General features: G+C 41.4%; 1 protein-coding gene across 3 annotated transcripts in view; it reads right to left on the reverse strand.

Annotated features, from left to right (window-relative positions):
• DLGAP1 (DLG associated protein 1) overlaps positions 1–4,781 on the reverse strand; it is an 871,196-nt gene extending 866,415 nt beyond the window's left edge. For all 3 annotated transcript variants that reach the window (XM_035718637.2, XM_035718634.2, XM_035718633.2), the window contains exon 1: positions 4,481–4,781. The gene's annotated coding sequence lies outside the window, so the exon portion shown is untranslated. The remainder of the gene's footprint in view (positions 1–4,480) is intronic.
• Between the last annotated feature and the right edge of the window lie 16,454 nt (positions 4,782–21,235).

Raw genomic sequence — 21,235 nt, forward strand, 5'->3', positions numbered from 1 at the left:
ACACAGCTAGGGAGACAGGCAGCCCTACTACAAACCCTCCTCTCCTAATTGCTTATCTATGGCTTCAACAAGCCCCTACTTAGCTGAATACTAAGAAAATCTGGCAGGATTGGACAGCTAATGCACTGCCAAACTACATTCTCCATGGTTTGTTTTGTGTTGTTGCCTACAAATCTAACAAAATGTTGAGAGAAGATATCGAAATTGTCAATGACAGCAGGTGAGCAAACTATGCTAAGTAAATATAAAAATGCACCTTTTAGTTTGGGGCAAATTCCAGGAGGAAAGCGGGTTTGCTTCTTCACGGCGGATTCGAAGCATTGCTATCTCTTGTTGACAACACCCCCAACTGGAACAATCATATCCCAGTTTTACTGGTTCTCATCTAACCAAGATGAGAGATCCAGGAATCTGGGCCAAAGATCTATGGCTGTATATCCAGAGGGCTTCCTGTGTATGAGTTGGCCTTCTGAAGTGGGATTTACTTACCTCGCAATCATTAACTCCTACAGGAAGCAGAAAACAATACACATCAACTTTTAGGTCAATAAAGGAAGAGAATAACTCTAGTTTCTCATCTGTACACCACCTGTCCAGCCCCTGCCATTTACTAGAATGAAGAAAGGAAAATTGATGAGTCAACACATCTCATATGCAATACCAACTTTGGGGGAGGGGGGAATGTGGCAAATATGCATAAATGCTTTAATGCTTTATGTATTAATGGGATTTAATATATATTTTAATTTAATTAATTTATTAATATTATTTTTGCATAGACCAAATATGTGTTAGAAGAAAAGAAACTGGTACCCGGTATCTCATACAAGGAGTTATCAGTGGATGTTTAATAAATCAAAGCAAATGACTGAAGACTAGTTCTAAATCTTGCACTGTGATAGAAGAAGGAACATTTCCAGCAATTCCTAAGAGACCACACATCCAAAGAAAGTCATCTTCACTGGGCAGTGACAGGAATCAGATGACAAATTCGCCATGATTTGAAAAGGGAGGTGGGAGTCATATGAGGGCCAGTGAAAAGATTCTTCTCTTTGAAAATGGAGAATTAGAAGCCCTTAAGATCTTCTGGAAATAAAAGAAGCTCAAGAAATGGGGTGCTTCTGAAGCTCCAAGCGTCTCAGCAGCACAAGAATTTTTAGAATGCTGGAAAAGGGCCTTCTTGTGATTGTGTTTCTTTAAAATAAAAATGTATCAAGAGAGCAACATACCACAGATATAAGGCAAAGATTATAAGTGTGAGAGGTGAGGGGTGGGACAGAGTGTTAAGACGTTTGAAAAGTCCATGCCTGCCGGCCTTGTGCTTTAAAGATGCTGCTCCTCTAGCAGGGAGAAATAATTACCAAGAAAAAAAAGAAAAGAAACAAAAGAACTTACACTGTTTCCTTAAATTAAGCAAAGAGAGGCAAGTGTGGTTTCTATAGAGATGCAATCTTCATAAAAATCCTCCAGTTCAATGCTTCCTGAGAGGAACAGAAAACTTGTGCAGGGAGCAGAGTTGATCTGATAAAGGGCGGAGCAATTTGTAGGAATGCTCGAGAAGACACTAGAATATGAATCGGAGTCTATCATACAAACTTCACTATAAGAACACACATTTAGCATTTTACTATCCTTTCTCAATTCAAAATATTATATGAAATCAAAATCAGAATGCTGAATGCTTTGTTTCCAGAAGTTGCCATACATAGACTTTGGGACTTGCCTCTATTAAGTTGCAGCTGAAACTATTACTATGCTACATATCTCTAAATGAGGAGTTAGTAAAAATTCAGTTCCCCTCTTCCCCATTTTAAGTTTAGATTTTAAAAAATAAGGAATCTAGATGGCTATACAGAAGAAAGGCACACATATCTAATAGAAGAGTTAAATCACAGTGTACGCAATTTATATTTACAAGTTTGATTCAATAGAACACTGAAGCTTAGAAGTTTTTAGAAAGTTAGTTTTAAGCTATTTCTCCATAGAGGCTATGTAATATTTTAAGAAGGTCTTGCTTTCAATAATTACTGATTTGTTTCATCAAGGTTTTAGTCCCGGCAGAATAAAGTTTATGTTGAAGGAGAAATTAAAGATACTAACCCATGCAAATCCCCCACAGGGAAAACTCATGTCCCTATTATCTCTCAAAAGCACAACTTATGTGTTATTTTGAAGAGTTTTGTCAGAAAATCACTTCACAACTTTTTAAGCAATCTCTCAACCAGTTCAGTTTGCCAATATTAATACTGCCTACATTATCTGAGAGAAGATATCTTCTTTGCCAAACCAATCTTAGAATGGAAACCCCGATAGAAACATATAGAGAAATAGAAATAGGTCCAACTTTTTAAAATATCCTAGATTTGCAAAGGTGCTCAAGTCTTTTCTCATTCAAGTAACATTTTCTCTTAAGTGAGTCAGTTGTTTGTTTGTTTGTTTTTCCAGAAGTAGTTATGGAATTTTAGATCTGAAACCTGGACTATTTCAAAGCAGTGACTTCACCTGCTGCCACTTTAACCTGAAGAGATAAATCTGCGGGAAGTTAATAACATAGCTACTGACATCAAATTTCCCATTTATGCCAGAGGATAGATTTTCTGAACCGAGTAATTTTTATGACCTGAATGGGCATTTACATTTCACGTATTCTGCTCAAATACATATTCAGTGTGTTTCGGTGGCTCTGAATCTCCCTTGTAAAAATTTAAGCGAAGAAAACTTTATCCTTTTGACATTTCAGAAATTGGGATCCTTATACCATTTCTTGCCTCCATGTCATTTCTGTCCGAGTTGGAATAACGACTAGGGCTATATATGCAAAATCCCATTGGCCAATAGCAAGTTGCTTCCTGAGACTGAGATTCTGCTATAAATAGCAGTCAAAAGGCAGTTCGCTTCTTCCTTGGTAAAAATAATCGCAAGATGTTTCTGAGTTCGGTCCTACAATCGCTTTCCTAGTTCTAACCATTCTTCCTCCCCGCGTCCGCCTGCTGCAGCTCACATTGGTCCATCACCACTCTACGGAGCCATTCACGAACACTATAAAAGATACAGATCTGGCTTTAATTGTCACTTTTATTATACGTCTTTCATCCTTGGAATTCCGTAACTTCACACGGTCTGCCGGGGAGACGGGAGGCATCCATCTCTCACAACCCGAGCCAGGCTCACCGTGTCAGGGGTGTAAATGGGGTCTCGCCCGAGTCCATAAAAGAAGCAACATCTGCCCGCCCGCGACGCGGTCTGGGCCCTGCAGCCACGGCAGGCCCCCTCCCCTCCGCTCCCCTCCCCTCTGATCCCCTCCCCTCCGCTCCCCTCCGCACGGCCCCCCGCTTCCAAACAGAAGCACCCGCCGCGCTACGGGCCGGGAGGAAGGCGAGCCCGGGGGCCGCGGGCGGGAGCCGCGCTCGGCACAGGCGCTCAGTGTCCCCAGCGCCCGTCGCCCCTTCCCACGGCCTCCCGGGGGCCGCCGGGTGAAGCAGGGACAGCTCGCCTTCCTCGAAGAGCGCAGCAGCCGGAGTCCTGAATGCAGGGTCTTCATCTCCACGCGGCCCTCCGCAGGTCCCTCCCGCAGCTGCAGCCGCCCCTCGATCAAAGTGCAATTTGTTATCGCTCCCAGCCCCGCGGAGAAGTCCCTGCTGGGGCTCGGCTCGGCTCGGCTCGGGCCCCGCTCGTTCAATCCGCTGAATACCGCGTCTCAGCGTTGGCCCCGCGATGTGCCGGGAATTGGCCTCGGCCCGCGGGCGGGGGGCGACTCTACGGTGACCTCCCCCTGAATCCCGTCCTCTGTGTGGGTCTCTCTTTCTGTATCTCGGTCTCCCCTGCGTGCTTCGGTCTGTCTCTTTGTCTCTGTTTCCCAGGCTTTCTCTCCCTCTCTCTCTCTCTCTTGCGCGCGCGCGCACACACACACACACACACACACACACACGGGAGGAGGCTCTTTCCACCCCGAAAGCCAAAATGTCACCTAAAAAGCAAGTGCAACAACTTGCTTTGCAAACGACCCAGGAGCCTGTCGAGAACTCCCCTGCAGTGAGCAGCACCCCCTCCCGTGCAAGGTGTACCAGGGGTTGGGGGCGGGGGGGCGGGGAGCGGGGAGATGTGAATTTGGCCGGTGGAAATGACGGGAACTAGTGTTCTTCTCCCCTCCCCCTTCCAGGACCCTGTCGCAATTAGAAATGTGTCCCCTCCCGGGCCCCAAGGGGAGCCGCCAGGACCGCAAGCCCGGAGAGGGACGCGCAGACCCCCCGGGGTCCCGGGGTCCCCAGGGGGTCCGGGATGCGCCGCAGGCGGCGGATGGCGGTGGAGAAGCGGCCAGGGGAGCCCAGCCCACCGTCCCTGCGCCGGCGACAGCAGCGGCGACCGAGCGGCGGGCGACAGACACCCAGCGCGCCGGGCTCGCGGTGGTGGCGGCGGCCCGGGCTCCGGTTGCCGCCGCCGAGCGCGCACGCCCCAGCCCCGCCGCGCTGCCCGGCGTTACCTTGCCGCTGCCCGCAGTCCGGCCCTGGATCCCTGCGTCCGTCCGTCGGTCCCACGAGCCTCGCGGGGAGGACGAGAAGGGGTGTCCCCGCGGCCGGGACAGGGTCTCAGCGAGGTGATGGGGAGGACGCGAGAGAGGAGCCGAGGCGGCTGCGCCCGCTCCCGCGGAGGAAGCCGCCGACTCCCCGGGGCTGGAGGTGTCGGGGAGGCCGTGTCCTCGGGATTGCGGCGCCCGGGGCGCAGCGCTCGCCTCTGGCACGGAGGCTGAGCGCCGGGACGCGGCGAGCTGGGGCGGCGAGGCTGGGCTGGTCACCCGCCCCTGGGTGCATGTTAATACGGCGGGGAGGAGGAGTCCCGCGCTGCCTCCGCCCAACCACCGGAGCCGGCGGGCGGGCGGCGGCCGCGGCCCGGAGCCAGCCTCTCCTACCCGCCCAGCTACTACGGCGCGGCCACTAGTCCTGGCCCCAGCCCAGGCACGTGCGCCCAGGCCGCGGGGAGGCGCCCGGCCGCTCCCGGAGCCTGCTCTCGGCCTGCGCGCTCTTGGCCGCGCAGCCTTCCGGGGTCAAGTGCGCTCCCGCGCGCTCGAACCGGCCGGAGGCGAAGCCTCGCGTCCCTGGGGCGGGATGGCGGGGCGGCCACCCGCTAGTGGGCGGGCCCCCTCCGGTCCCCGCGCGGCGCGGCCCGAGGGCTGGACCTTCCCCTGCACCTTGCCAGCCCTCGTCCCTAACCTTGCCTTTTTAAGAGAGGGAATCAGAACTCACAGCAGGTTTCTATCCCAGGAGATCAAGTTGGCGGGCAGGCGGTTTGCTGTCCTCTCCTCGCCATCCCCTGGTCGGTGCTAGAATTCTTAGAAGTAATCGCCAGCGAGGAGAGGGGGGAGTGGAAAGGGTCTGGACTCACAAGAACTGGGGTTCACCCCCCGCCCCGTGCCATTACTTTCAAACCTTTATTCCTCGGAACCTCCGTTTCCCCGTCTATACCCAGATGGGTCTTGGGTGGCCGTGTGGATTAGATCACACAAGATTAAGTCCGTTGGTCCCTCTTGGAACTGATCTAAGGGCAATCACAAAAACGAATCTCTTTTTTTCTCCCCTTCGTCCTCTGACCTCAGTAAACTCCCCACTACCCGCCCCCTACCTTGTGTATTTGGAAGCCAGGCGGGTTCACGGAGGTGAGGACCGCATCCCTCACGTGCTCTGCAAATAAGAAGAATCCACGTGGCTTCAAAGTAAGAATAGAGATAGTGTGAACAGGCGAACTGAGACGTGGATCAAAGAGGAAAAGTCAATCAATTAAGTATTTATTGAGCTTCTGCTCGACCCACTTAAATACTAATGTTCTGGATAATAGTTAAAATAATCATGGTTAATCACCATCTTCCTGTTTTCCTCTAGTTAAAGAAAGAAAAAAAAAAGACGTCTTCATGGAGAATGCCCTTTGTTCTACAGCTCCTAGAGAGGACATCATGCCAAAGAGCATATAATCTTCTTTATGTAATTTTACCCATAAAGTTATAGCATAAGATTTAGCATCTGCTTTGTGTGATATCTAATTATAAATATTAATAGAATATCCTTTTTAAAGAAACACTTCTAAAAATGCAGAGAAGTGGAAAACGGGTTCCATAAAAAATATGACTCAGATAAATATTCACTTTTCCGCAATTTCACTGAGTGATTTTCCATTAAAGACAAAAAAAAAAAAATCTTTAAACCACAAAACATCCAAAGAAGTGGAGGTAAATCTTCAGCATTGTAGTACCATGATCATCAATGCTTTAACAGAACTCTAAAAGATATCCCCAGCCAGTTCAAGAATGGTTGTACACAGGTGCTTAGTGCTTCAACTAAGATTCCATGAAAAGGCAAAGTAATAAAATAGGCTTCCTAATCTGGAAAGAGTTGCCTTTCTAGATCTGTAAATACGTTTAATCCATAGGATTTTAATGAGATCACATAAATAAGAATGTCTTAACTCAAATTAGGTGACATTAGTGAATAAAATTACTTGAAGCAGAAAATCAATTTTCTCACACAATTCTTATGGTAGTTGAATCTACCAACAATATTATCTATGTAACACCACAATGATTGGGGTTTTCTGACTGTAAGCAACAGAACCAAATTTGGCTAACTTGTGAGAAGGTGATTGATTGGAAAGATCCTGAAAGCTTCCAGAAATGAGGGGATGGCTGGAAAGCAGTCTGAGAACCAGTCAGGATTTAAGGCAATACTGGAAGTCTAGGGGGCCTGAAAGAGCAGTTTGGTTTGGTGCTACATGGTCCACATGAGTAAATGCCAACTGTTTCTTCTGACGTCATATCACCGGATCAAGATGCAAGTCACAGGGTAGAGCATCTGACCTGCCCAACTTCAGTCAGTCAGTACCAGGAGAAAGAGCGAAAATATTTGATTCCTTGACTTCTAGACCAGAGGGCAGGTGCCTGGCTTTATCATCCTTCCATGGGTGGAAGGCAAGTGTAAAACAAGTTCAGGGAGATATTAAGAAGGATAATTTGATGCTGAGCTTTAAAAAAAGAAAAAAAATGTCTGTTACATCGGCTGGCTATAAAATTCACATAATTCTTAGAATTACTTAGAAATAAATGGTGATATTTGTGCAAGTAAAATTGATAGCACCTATTTTCTGGTTATTGTACATATGCATTTTAATTAAGGAATGCTATTTAAATATATGTATGACCAGTTACCTTATGTATATTTATAGTACCTATAAGTACTACTGCAATCCAGGCCTAGCAGCTGTGTTCATTTCCAGTTATAGACAATGTGGTAGCTATATAGCAGCCACAGAAAGATGTTCACATCCTAATCTCTGGAACCAATAAGTGTTCTCTTTTTTTTTAAGATTTTATTTTATTTATTTATGAGAGATACAGTGAGAGAGGCAGAGACACAGGTAGAGGGCAAAGCAGGGTCCCTGTGGGGAGCCTGATGCGGAACTTGATCCCAGGACCCCGTCATCACGACCTGAGCCAAAGGCAGATGCTCAACCACTGAGCCACCCAGGTGCCCCAGTAAGTGTTCTCTTATATGGCAATTTGCAGATGTGATTAAGTTAAATATTTTTTAGATGGAAAAATTATTCTATATATTATCCTGATGAGGCCACATGTAATCACAAGGGCCCTTATGAGAGGGAAACAAGAAAATCAAAGGCAAAAGGAAAAGATGGGATGATGGAAGCAGAAGTTGACTTGGAAGATGGATGAAAGCCACCATGAGCAAAGGAATATAGATAGTTTCTAGAAACTAGAAAAGGTAAAGAAGTAATTCTCCCCTAGAGCCTCCAAAAAGAATGCCAGTCTGCTAGCATCTTGAGTTTATCCCAGTTAAATTGATTTCAGACTTCTGATCTCCAGAACTGTAAAAATAAATGCATGTTGCTTTAAGCCATCAAGTTTCTAGTAATTAGTAACAGCAGGAGCCATGGAAGACCAATATAGACAGCACCCTCTCCAAAGCATACTGTTGGTAGCAGGCAGCATGAGAGCCCTGCCTATTGAAAAAACACAGAAAGTTATAGCTACTTTTGGAGTAGATAACTTAAAGGAGGGCACCTGGGTGGCTTAGTTGGTTGAGCATCTGCCTTCAGCCCAGGTGGTGATCCCAACGTCTTGGGATGGAGCTCCACATTGGGCTCCCTGCTCAGCGGGGAGCCTGCTTCTCCCTCTCCTGCTCCCCCTGCTTGTACTTTCTCTCTCTCTCTCTCTATCTCTCTGTCAAATAAATAAAATCTTTAAAAATAAATAAAAGAGGCTAAGTCAGTAATATATTGGTAAAAAGAGAAAGTTAGAAACCACCGACAGACGGAGTTACTATTCAGAAGGTTCTGTGTCTTTGGTTAAATTGAAATGGGTGCATTTCTCCTAGACCACAACATGGTCAAACAGGTAAAATTCCATTAAAATGAAGCAAAACTATTAAAGAAAAAAGAACTGAAAGGGAAACTGAATGGTATGAAAGATATACAAGTTTCTTCTCCATTAATAAAGCATTCTCCTGGTTTTAAGTAACATTTAAATGGTGATCTCAGATTTTTACCTTCCGCCTTGATCCCTCAGGTAAGTTTTATATTTGTGAATCCAAAGACAAAGCCACCTGAAACTTCTACTTGTATCCCAAACTCAACAAGTACAAAATAAACTCATCACTTTATCCCCATTCTCTCCATTCAAATTTTCTTTCTTTTCTTGTTTTACTATATATGGGTTCATGGCACTGTGATCAACTAAGTCACCAACATGAGAACCTGGGACTTATGCTGGATTTCTGTAGTTACTCATCACCTCTTGTCCATCACCAGTACTCTTGACTCCTCTTACCCTCTGATTTCACCTTGGATCCTTCCTATATTCCCATGTCCCCATTGGGCTTTGTCATATTGCCTCCTAACTTCTTTCCTAACCCCCTACTCTGCCATCTTTCCTGCTCTTCATTGTAACAAAAATGATCTTCTAAAACCAACTCCAATCATGTTACTCCAGTGCTCTACCTACAGTTTAGTTCCTTATATAGTTATAAAATTTATTGTCTTATAACAACATACAAGGCTCTCCATAAACTTGCTTTTGTCTGTTTCTTCAGCCTTGACTCTCATGACTTAAATATTATGCTTCAGTAAATCAGACTATGCTTATAATGCCATTCAAGTAACACGCTCTGGAGTATATCTGTATTTTTCTCATATTAAATTCTCTGTCTTGAATGCCCTCTCTCTGCTCTTGCTGGCTAATATTTATTTCTCCTTCAAGGTTTGCTTCAGTGTTCCTCATGCCTGAATCCTTAGGTTGAATTAATTTGCCAATGCTCACAGTACCTACTACTATCTTGGTTTTTACCACATTATATTAAAAGTTTCAGGTTATGTGCTTTCTTTTTGAATCTGTAGTTATCCCTATTTGGATCCCCTTACCTAGCACACTAATTGCCTCTGAATAGAATATCAATACATATTCGTGGGATGAATTAACCCAAATTGCTTTGAGAATGTTTTGTGATGTCAGTATACATCTTAATGTAATTTAGTAGAAGCCTATGTGTGATAAAATATAACCTGTAGTGCACTTTTAAAACCCATCATTCATCAAGTTTAGAATATGGAAAGCTTTCTTCTTCATACTTAAACAAAGACAAAAAAATATTGAGGAGAGATATATGAAGACATCATGTCTATTTTTACTTTTTAATACAGTGAAATAAAAGTCTTGTTATTCTCATGTTTTCCAGTGAACATTTTTGCATTATGCTTTATTTAACATTTTTATTAAAGATATAAATGCTGGAATACAATTTAGCTTCTGCCCCAAGCCATCTTTCTTTTTTTTTTTTTTTTTTTTTTATGATAGTCACAAAGAGAGAGAAGAGAGAGAGAGAGAGAGAGGCAGAGGGAGAAGCAGGCTCCATGCACCGGGAGCCTGACGTGGGATTCGATCCCGGGTCTCCAGGATCGCGCCCTGGGCCAAAGGCAGGCGCTAAACCGCTCCGCCACCCAGGGATCCCCCAAGCCATCTTTTATACCCTGTCCCATTCTCTTTTTCTTAAAGATTTTATTTATTTATTCATGAGAGACACAGAAAGAGAGAGACAGAGACATAAGCAGAGGGAGAAGCAGGCTCCATGCAGGGAGCCCGATGTGGGACTCAATCCCGAGACTCCAGGATCATTCCCTGAGCCAAAGGCAGAAGCTCAACCACTGAGCCACTCAGGCATCCTTTTTTTTTTTTTTTTTTAAGATTTTATTTATTTATTCATGAGAGACAGAACTCTGTCCCATTCTTGTTCACAAATTAAGCTATGTACACTATCTCCTCTTCCTTGTTACCTCCCCCACACCCCCTGCCCTCACCCTTGCAATGTGGTGTGAGCACTGTACACTGCAATGTGACTTTGTTCTGATAAAGGTGGCCTAATTTTCTCAACAAAAGACCCTCTGCAGTTCCTTTTACTTGATCTCTAACTACAATGATCTGCTGTAAATAATTGATTTTTCAAGTTTCCCACCAGAAACTTCCATTACTTGAGTGTCTCCTGGTTTTCCTTCTAGCTCTCTGCCCCCAAGCTTTCTCACCACCTCTCTTACACTGCAGTTATCATGTTTCTAGGATAGTAGCTGAGGCCAGTGGTGAGGTAAAGTCTATGAAGAGAAAGGGCCTCGGTCAGAACCTGGAGGGTCTCGGCTATACCCACTGGTAAAGGCAGAGAAGCCCAACATTACAGTGGAAGGAAACCCAGAAGAGCAGTGCCGTGAAATCAGAAGTTCCATGGAAACCAAAGGATGAAAGAATTTTAGGAGATAGACCTGTTTGATGCTGAATTTCAAACTAGCATTTCTACACATATATCCACCTGCAAGAAATGTATAGATCTGACAAATTCAGTAGATGCACACCAAATGGGCCATCTTAGCACTTTTCCACACAGCCTTCCCACTGACAATCCCTTCCACCGTGTACCCAGATACTGAAGCCAGAAATATAGAAGTCACTCTGAGACTCTTCCTCCCACCTTATCCACTACATCTAATTAGTCATCAAGTTTTATCAAATTCCTAAAACAATAATAAGCTATCTATTTCACTGTACAACTTAAAGTTTTTCAGAACATTCTTGTGGCTTTCAAGATAAAATCTAAAACTTTAGGTAGGGCATGCAAAGCCCTTCATAATCTGATTCTTCATTAAATTCATTACATCAAAATAATTCATTTGAATAGGGTGACTTTTCACATTCTGGATTAAAAATGTTTTAAAAATGATTTTAACAGGTTGGAAATTACTCATAGTTAAAAATAAATATAAATGAATTTTTAAAACAATAAATACAAAAAAAGTACGTATGTTTACCCATATATACCAGGGACTGCAGATAGTACATGACTCTGGGCCAATTACATATCAGCATAGTAGTAAATGGGAGAAAAAGAATTTGAATACCTCAATGACAAAAATAAATGAATGTATTATTGTATACATTTTGAGATAAAATTCCAGATTTTTTTGTATAGAAGTACTATATGTAAGAATTCCTTTTAAAACAATCCCATTTATAATAGCATCAAAAATAATAAAATATTTGAGAATAAATTTAACCAAAAAGTTGAAAGATGTGTACACTGAAAACTATAAACAGTGATGAAAACATTGAACAAAACACAAATAAATGAAAGATATTCTATACTCATGGATTAGAAAAATTAACATTGTTAAAATGTCCATAGTACCCCCAAACAATGTACATATTCAATGTAATGCCTATCAATATTCCAATAGCATTTTTCCTAGAAATAGAAAAAAAAAACTCTAAAAGTTGTATGGAGGGATCCCTTGGTGGCTCAGAGGTTTAGCACCTGCCTTTCGCCCAGGGCAGTGATCCTGGAGTCTCAGGATCGAGTCCCACATCAGGCTCCCTGCATGGATCCTGCTTCTCCCTCTGCCTGTGTCTCTGCCTCTCTCTCTGTGTCTCTCATGAATAAATAAATAAAGTCTTTAAAAAAAATAAAAGTTGTATGGAAGCACAAAAGACCCTGAATAGCCAAAGCAATCTTGAGAAAGAACAGAGCTGGAGGCATCATATTTCCTGACTTCACACTATATTACAAAGCTATAGTAATCAAAAAGTAGGATACTGGCATAAAAACAGACATATGGACCAGTGGATCAGAAATAAACCACACATTTATGGTAAACTGATCCTTGACAAAGGTGCCAATAACATACAATGGAGAAAGGATAGTCTCTTCAATGAAGTGTTGGGAAAATTGGATAGCCACTTACAGAAGAGTGAAACTGGACTACTCTCACACTATACACAAAAATCAACTCAAAATGGATTAGACTTGAACATTAAGGCTGAAACTATAAAACTCCTGGAAGAAAACATAGGGAGTAAGCTGACATTGGACTTAGCAGTGATTTTTTTTTTTTTTTTTGGATTTGATGCCAAAAGTAAAGGCAACAAAAGCAAAAAACAAATGAGATGACATCAACTAAAAAGCTTTCATGCAGCAAAGGAAACCATTAACAAGATGAAAAGACAACGTATGAAGTGGGAGAAAATATTTGCAAACCACATATCGAATATGGGGTTAATATCCCAAATATACTAGGAATTCATGTGGCTATGGATAAAGGAATCCCTTTTACATTGTTGGTAGGAATATAAATGTGTCCACTTCCTTAGGAAAACCATACGGAGAACCCTCAAGAAATCGAAAACAGAAAATAAAGCATAGATTCAAAGTCAAACAAGATGGTGACATGAGACTCCTGAGCCTCCCTCTGCCCATTGATGCACTGAATGTATAGCTACACACAGAGCAAAGTTCTTTGAGAAAGAGCCAGAAACCAGATGAGTGATTCCTATACACAGGATGAATGAGATAATGTCCACATCAAAATGGGTAGGAAAGGCTGAGACATATTCTTAAAATACAGACCACCCAGGCATCGCAGCACATTATCAGGAGGGAGCGCTCAAATCTTCACTTTTCCCTGTAAGATGAAGGGTGGGACCCCACATCTGGCACTCCAACTTTTAAGACCCCAATTAGGGATCCTTGGGTGGCGCAGCGGTTTGGCGCCTGCCTTTGGCCCAGGGCACGATCCTGGAGATCCGGGATCAAATCCCACGTCAGGCTCCCGGTGCATGGAGCCTGCTTCTCCCTCTGCCTGTGTCTCTGCCTCTCTCTCTCTCACTGTGTGCCTATCATGAATAAAAAAAAAAAAAAAAAAAAAAAAAAAAAAAAATTAAAAAAAATAAGACCCCAATTAGAGGAAGGGATCCCCAAATACCTAGCTCTGAAAGCCAGTGAGATTATGTCTATGAGATTCCTAAGACTATAGCAAAAAAAAAAAAAAAAAAAAAAATCCATCTGAATGGGCACGAGCTCTCACTTGGCCTTTACCTCCCAGGGCTTAGCACAGAAGGAACAGGCTAAATCTCCCTCCCTTTCCCAGTCTTTCTCTTAAAGAGGTTTCCCTACAATCTTTAAAAACCACTGCCTGATGGTCAGACTTATAACTTAGCAAACACTAGGGACTGGCTGTAATCCTCCTCAGAGAGGAGAGAAGCTGGATTACTCTCCCATCTCTTCCCTCTGGCCCTTTCCAGTAATAATGCCAAAGTGCCAGTATCTTCCTGGAAGAAACGTGTATATGTATTTGTAAGTGTGCATATGTATCTGTGTATATATGTAAAGCCCCAGCTTTTACAACCACTACCCAGGACGGGCTTCACATTTCCTGATTCTAATAGTCAATGGGGCTTGTATTCATGAGTCTCACAGGACTGTCGCAAACAAAGAAATAGTGTATGACAAGGGCAGCAAACCCCTCCCTTGGCTATCCACCTGGGCCCAGCACAGAGGAAGCAGACAAAATCCCCGCCTCCCAGGTACCCCCTGGAAGGGACTCACCTAACTACTATCCCAGCTGCTGTCTGAGGGTCCACCTTCCAATCCATGTGCATCTAGGTGCCGACTAAAATTCTCCAGACCTTTGGTGCACAGAGGTCTTGGCACATCTTCAACTACTGGGGGCCACTGGGAACAGAGGAAACCAGGACACTCACAAAAGTTTGAAAGTTAACTCAGCGCTTGGGCCAGGCTGATTGCATCCTTATTTGCCATGGCCAAGCCATAGAAACAAGCTAGGTGTTCATTCTAAATAAATGGATAAAGAAAATGTGGTGTGTCAATAAGATGTTACTCAACCTTTAGAAAGGATATCTTGCCATTTGTGACAATACAGATGAAACTGGCAGACATTATGCTAAGTGACATCGGCCAGACAGAGAAAGACAAGCACTGCATGATGGTCTGTGGAATATAAAAGAAACGAACTCACAGAAACAGAAAATAGAAAAATAGTTATCAGGGTTTGGGGAATGAGGCAATAAGATGAGGTTAGTAAAAGTGTACAAACTTACAGTTTTACCATGAATAAGATCTGAGGATCTAATGTAAAAGATGGTGGCTGTAATTGATAACACTGTTTTATAAGATTGAAATTTGCTAACTAGCAGAGCTTTAATGTTCTCACCAGAAAAAGAAAAGAAAGAAAAGGAAGGAAGATAGGGAGGGAGGAAGGAAATATGAGAAGTGATGGATGTGTTAATTAACCAGAAGAGAGGAGATTTTTCATTTTATATATATATATCTCTCAAATCATCATGTACACTTTAAATACTTTACAATTTTATTTGTCGATTATAATAAAGCTGGGGAAAAAAGAGCTCTCTTTTAAGCATTTTAATTGAGCAAGACATTTTACCCTTTCAAGAAATCGCTCATAATAATGTAGTATTCTAATTTCTCCAGAGACATAAATGTTCTTGACAGACTACATTAAGTAAAATTGTTTTAAAAACAAATAATGGGATTAGAATTTGACCTTTACTTTTATATGCAATATATCCAGCCAACTGAAAGAGTAAATAATTACATTATTAATTTCAATATTTTGTCTCTGCATTACACTTGACTCTCTCAAAGCAGTTTATATTTAAATTTTTCATATAAAGATAGATATGGTTTTGATTTGTCAGGGAAAATGCTACATAAATGTGACCCTTGTTAAGGAGAATCTAGATTAAAGGCTAATTCATAAAATTGGAATGACCTGAAGTTAACAAAAGCTAGTAACTAAAGCAACAATAAGCATGTACATTATTTGTATGGAGTTTTATTTTGCTTTTACTGTTGTGTGCAGCAGGTTTAGAAGGAAAACATCTTCCTTTTCCTATGAAAGAAGATATAATTTAGGGAAAGTCAGCAGTGAATTTCCAGTGATTACATGAATAGCTGGATAAGTTACAAAGAATACTGTGAATAAGCCATATTCTTTTAAGAATCAGTTTCTTTAGATAATACATTTTTCATAAGATATAATTTATCGAATCTTCAGAAGAATAACCTCCAGACATGCATTATTAATATTGATATGTCTGCCCATACTAAGACATTTTAAGATAAATTTAAAACTTTGGTAGTGTACATTCATGTTTGGGAAGCTAGAATGACTAAGATAGAGTTCCTAGGGGTTAAGATTCTGTTTCCGATATTCATTCTTTCAAAAAATATCATAGCCTGTTTTTACTCAACATCTTGAGACTTGCAGCCAAACAAAACAAAACAGAACAAAGTATGTCTCACTCCTTAAGACTTATTCATTCTAAAGCAGAAATTGATGAAATATTATTGATAAAATACATAAGTGATGCTTGTTGGAAAGTTGGCTTTCAAGAAATGGTAGTTGATGAGGTCCACAATGATTATCGTTACTATAGTTTTGTAAGCATTAGTGTTTGAGTGAGAACACCTTGCATAAGAATTTACATTCCAGCAATCAGAACTGAGATATGCCATAAGCTCTGCAGAACAAAGGGGCATTTCTCAGGCTATATCCTAAAGCTCATTTGACTGTTCCTCAGATATTCATTCTTAATCTATACAAGGAATATGGTAGCTATTCATCAAAACTTGATTCCCACTCCTTCCTGGGCACAGAGTTCATCTGCCTTTCCCAGATGACCCTGCAGTTATGGCCATATGACTGCATTCTGGGGACGTTGAATACAGGTAGAAATGATGGATGCTACTTGCAAAGCCTGGCTCAAAGAAATGCCTTATGCCCTCCAGTACCTCACTCTGCATGGCTGGCTGGATAACACGTGGAGTGTGCCTTACAGTGAAAATGGCAGGGACCTCCAAAGAACACTCGCTTATCCCCTGCTACCAAATGGATATTCTATGAGCAACAAAGAAATTTCTATTGCACTTAGCCACTGAGGTTTGGGAGTTTATCAGTTAGAGAGCTAGTATTAATTCATCTAATAATACAGTGAGATAAGGAATGGAGTTTTTAGAGTGTCCACTGTGTACTACATCTTGCATACACACTGTTTATTCTTCCAATCAATCCTATGAATTCACCAAAAGCAGTCCCACTCCATGACAAGGAAACTGATGCTTGAGTTTCCTGGGATCCTCAGCCACTAAGTTGAAGAATAAGAACTTGAACCTGAATTTACCGGCCTTAAAGATTGTATTTTCCACAACATATCCTCTTAGACTCTCTGGCTGACTTTTAACAACTGCATGATAAGGTGTAAGGCTATAAATCAGAAAAATAGGAATTCCGATATCTGAAATCATAGAAAACAAATAAACTATAAAAAAACTGAAACAAAATTTCACAAACCATAGAGGCTCTGGACCATTGTTTACTATGGTCCTAAAACATGGTTAATATACCCTATAATTTTCCCGAGTTAGAACAAAAGAGGAAATGTTATTTTTATACAGTGTTTAAGATGGCAGAGTACTCTGCAGTTTTATGAAACAGCTTTGTCGAAATAGAAGTGATAGACGATAAATTGTACCTTAGATTGTACAATTTGATCAGTTTTGGTGTGTGTGTGTGTGTGTGTATGTGTGGCATATATGTAAAAGCATCATAAAACTACCATCAAATTCAAGATAATGAAATATATAAGCATCACCACCGTCATTTTCCCCTGTCCCTTGATCTCCTTCCCACCTTTTACTGTACCCACTCTTTCCCTGCAATCTCTGTTTTGCCCTCTTGTTACCATAGATTCTTTTCTAGGAAATCATATAGCAAGTATTTTTTTTCCCCTCTGTCTTATTTCACTCAATAAAGTGTATCTGAGAGTCATGTGTGCTGCTGTGTATACTGATAACATTCACTCTTTTTTATTCCGAGTGATTTTACATTGTGAGCATACACACTATTTGTTTATCCATTCACATATTGATGGATATTTTTTTCTCCAGGTTTTGACTGCTACAAAATAAACTTTTATGAACATTTATGAGCAAGCCTTTGTATGGACATATGCTTTGGAAAAATACACCAGAGAGTAATAACTTCGGTCATATGGTAAGTGTGTGTTTAATCTTTGAAAAACTACCATATTGTTTTCCAAATGTTTGGACCATTTTACATCCTCACCATCAGTGGATAAGAATGTAAATTCCTCCATATCCTCACTAATATTTGGTGTGCTCAACCTTCCTAATTTTAGACATTTTAACATGTGTATAGAGGTATTCCCATGTGGCCTTAATTTGCATTTACCTACAAACTAATGATCTTGGACATGTTTGTAATGTGCTCATTTGCCATTCATATATCTCCTTTAGTAAATTTTTTTAGCCGTTTTAATTGGTTGTCCGTTTTATTATTATTGTTGAGTTTTGAGCTTTCTTTTTTTTTTAAGATTTTACTTATTTATTCATGAGAGACACAGAGAGAGAGAGAGGCAGAGACACAGGCAGAGTGAGAAGCAGACTCCATGCAGGAAGCCTGACGTGGACTCGATCCCAGGTCTCCAGGGTCACACTCTGGGCTGAAGGCGGCGCTAAACCACTGAGCCACCCAGGCTGCCCAAGTTTTGAGATTTCTTTATAGATTTTGGGCAAAGTTCTTTATAAGATATATTACTTGCAAAGCTTTTCTCCTAGACTGGTTTGTCTTTTCATTTTCTAAACAGTATCTTTCCAAGAGCAGAAGTCCTTAATTTATGAAATCCAATTCATTATTTTACTTATTATGGGCCATGCAGTTGGTGTTGTATCTAAGAAAATTTTGCTTAAATCAAGGTCATAAATGCTTTTTTTCCCCTTTGTTTTATTTAAGAAGTCATAGAGTTTTAGGTTTACTATTTCAGGTTGTGATCCATTTTGAGATCATTCTGATGCTCAAAATTCTACTATTTCCATTCTACAATGTTCATCAGTTTTACTTCATGAGCATCTTTATTTTCTAGGCACACTGAGAAATGTGCAGCTCAGAAAAGCCAAGTGACTTGCATCAGGCCACATATCTACTATGCATTGTGGTTGACATTTGAACCCAGATCCCCAGTCTTCTCAGTCTGTCCCAGACTGCACTGCCCTCTACTAAATGCTTGGGCCTTCCTACATGGTTGCTGACTCTGGTCTGTGTGCTGGTGGGGCTGGCCAAAGCAGCAAATCTTGGAGAAAACTAGACACCGGGAAGTGTGAGGTAGTTCTGAAAAACTCTGGTCTTTATTTTTCTTAAGGATAGAGAGAATGGGAATAGTAGTCAGATACTGTTACTTTCATACCTGTTGGCAACCAAAGTAGAATCATAGCAGTCCTGGGTACACGTATATACATGTCAGAAATCAGGGGTGAGATGGGGAGGAGCATAAATACCTGTGGCAGAGTTACATCAAGTGTGACACCAGAAGTAAAGCCATTTAGTCCTGGGCCCAAACTCAGTTGTAAACTCCACGAGAGTTACATTGACTGCTTGATATGTGCTTTTCTTTTCTTTTCTTTCTTTCTTTCTTTCTTTCTTTCTTTCTTTCTTTCTTTCTTTCTTTCTTTTCTTTCTTCTTTCTTCTTTTTGCAGCTATACTCTTAGCATGTAAGTGGGCTAGTGCATAGTAGGTACAAGGCAATATTTTTGGAACCAAATGAGTTCATTAATAATTAAACCTCACTTTCAATTGTAGTCATCTCCTCTATCTGAGCCCCACCTGACTAGTCCATCGTTCCTCCAATATTTCATTTTAGCAAGCATTCTTTGAGCATCTCATATGTAGAAAGCATGGTAATAGACACTGAGGGGGTTCAGAGATGTGTAAGTCTTAATCTTTGCCCTCAAACAATTTGCAGTCTAGTCAGAAATGAGACATAGGAACAGCTAATATTACACACACACACACACACACACACACACACACACCACAATCTATAGAAGCATTGCTTTGGCAAGAATGAGTAATTACATTTAATAGAGATGCCTCCTTCTGAGTGCTAGGATGATAATCTGTATGAAGTAGGTGCTAGATAAATGTTGCTAGTTTACTGGAAATTTGGTAATTTTAACTTAATTAGTCCTGTGATAAATGGAGGAATCTTTCCCCATAGAAGAGATGCTGCTTAAAAAGACCAATGATGTAAGTGCCTTACGCTTTTAAAACATCTCCCCTCTCTTACATGCTGCTTTTCCATCACCTTGACTACTCAGTTTTAGAATCTCAGGTGCCTGTTCTAGTCAAGTCTGCAACTAGTAGCAAAGGTTTATGCTCTGTGCAGATATTAAAATAGACCCTCATGATATTTCAGCCAATTCCCTTTTCCCCCCTCGCCCCCCTTTTTTTACTGGTTGATAACACTCAAGAATAATGAGATGGTCACAAAAAAGTACCTCAGAGAATTTAGACTTTGCATAGTTCCTGTCTTAGACACATTCCAATACTGTACAGAGTAACTTGGAAAAAGATTTCAGGTGGGAGTGTGAATATTTTATGTTTCAAAGCTCAGCTCCTCGAGTTCTATTTCACAACATAACACCTTAGACTTTGTTGCAGTGGGGCTCTCAACTCTGTTTGCTACCCCTAGGAAACGAGGGGGTCAAGTGACAGAGGTGCCAAAGGGCTGTCTGCCTCTGTTGTACACATATACACATTCCCCAGTGTGAGGAAAGCCATCTCACCCTTCTTAAGCAAGATACATTTACCTTTAATGTAGTTAGCAACAGGGAGCTGCTGAGGTGTTTTAGTTGGCAATGATGGACACTTAAAAAATCAGGTTATCACTCACCAAAAGGTGAAAGAAATAATTTTTTTTTAACTTTTAGGATTTAAAATATATTTTATTTATTAGAGAGAGAGAGAGAGAGAGAGAGACTGAGGCAGGGGGTGGGGAGCAGAGAGCAGAGAGGGATAAGTGGGCTCAATCTCAGGACCCTGAGATCATGACCTGAGCCGAAACCAAGAGTCCAATGCTTAAACTGACTTAGCTATTCAGGCACCCCAAGAAATCAAATTTTTAAAAAGCAACATTCTTTAGAGTTTGTCTCCATTCAAATAAGGTCCTGAAAAATATTCAACTAGTTTGCTCCTTTAATCAAAAATAGGAAAAGGCAGGGAAATAGAAAATAGAGAATTAAAAGAATCAAATAAAGAGAAAGGGCAGTTTGGAGGCCTTTCCACTCCTGACATGATTCTGGTAGGAGTAAAACAAAACCCCAACCAGTGGGAAACCCATTTCCAACTGATAGTCATATCTTGGCTGGCCTCAGTTAAGGAAAATCTGAGCAGGTTTGATCCTTAAAACAATGAGTTTAACTCATTTTGGCAGAATATTTTTCTTTTTTCCTTTTTTTTTGCCTTTTGAGAAAGTATAAAAGAAAATCACCTTAAATTTTAAAATAGCCTGAAAAATGCATTTTTCAAACACTCTTATTAAACAAAGCTTCTGAAAGAGCAGAATTTTAAAAATCTTAATCTGTCAAGAACCAGTAAGTTTATAAAATATAAAATGTGTTTGAATTTCATAGCAGTGTCAAACTCATACATTTTTTCAAATGTTTACTCTTACTTTGGGTTCTTACCTCCCCATGGACTAGCACTGAATATTTTGCAGGATAGCTCCAGTTCACAGACTTCTTAGAGAAGTTGATCAAGAGCATAGGGGTCAAACGGTTGGTCATATATATGTATATATTGTAGGTCAAATGATCCATTCAAGTGCAAAGGAGGGCATGCTTCTAGAATGTCATTCAGGCTCTAGTCTATTTCTGTTTTTAATATTCTTCAAATGACATTTACTCAGTGATTTGATGCCATTTATCCAGAACCTACCAGGCTCCCCTCTACCCCTCATCAGATAATTAGCCTGTTCATTTCACCTCCCTTGACAAATGAAGGATTGAGTTGGCTCCTTCCAGCACCGTGCTT

The sequence above is a fragment of the Canis lupus genome, chromosome 7 (assembly GCF_003254725.2).
Source record: "Canis lupus dingo isolate Sandy chromosome 7, ASM325472v2, whole genome shotgun sequence".
NCBI classification, from domain to species: Eukaryota; Metazoa; Chordata; class Mammalia; order Carnivora; family Canidae; genus Canis; species Canis lupus.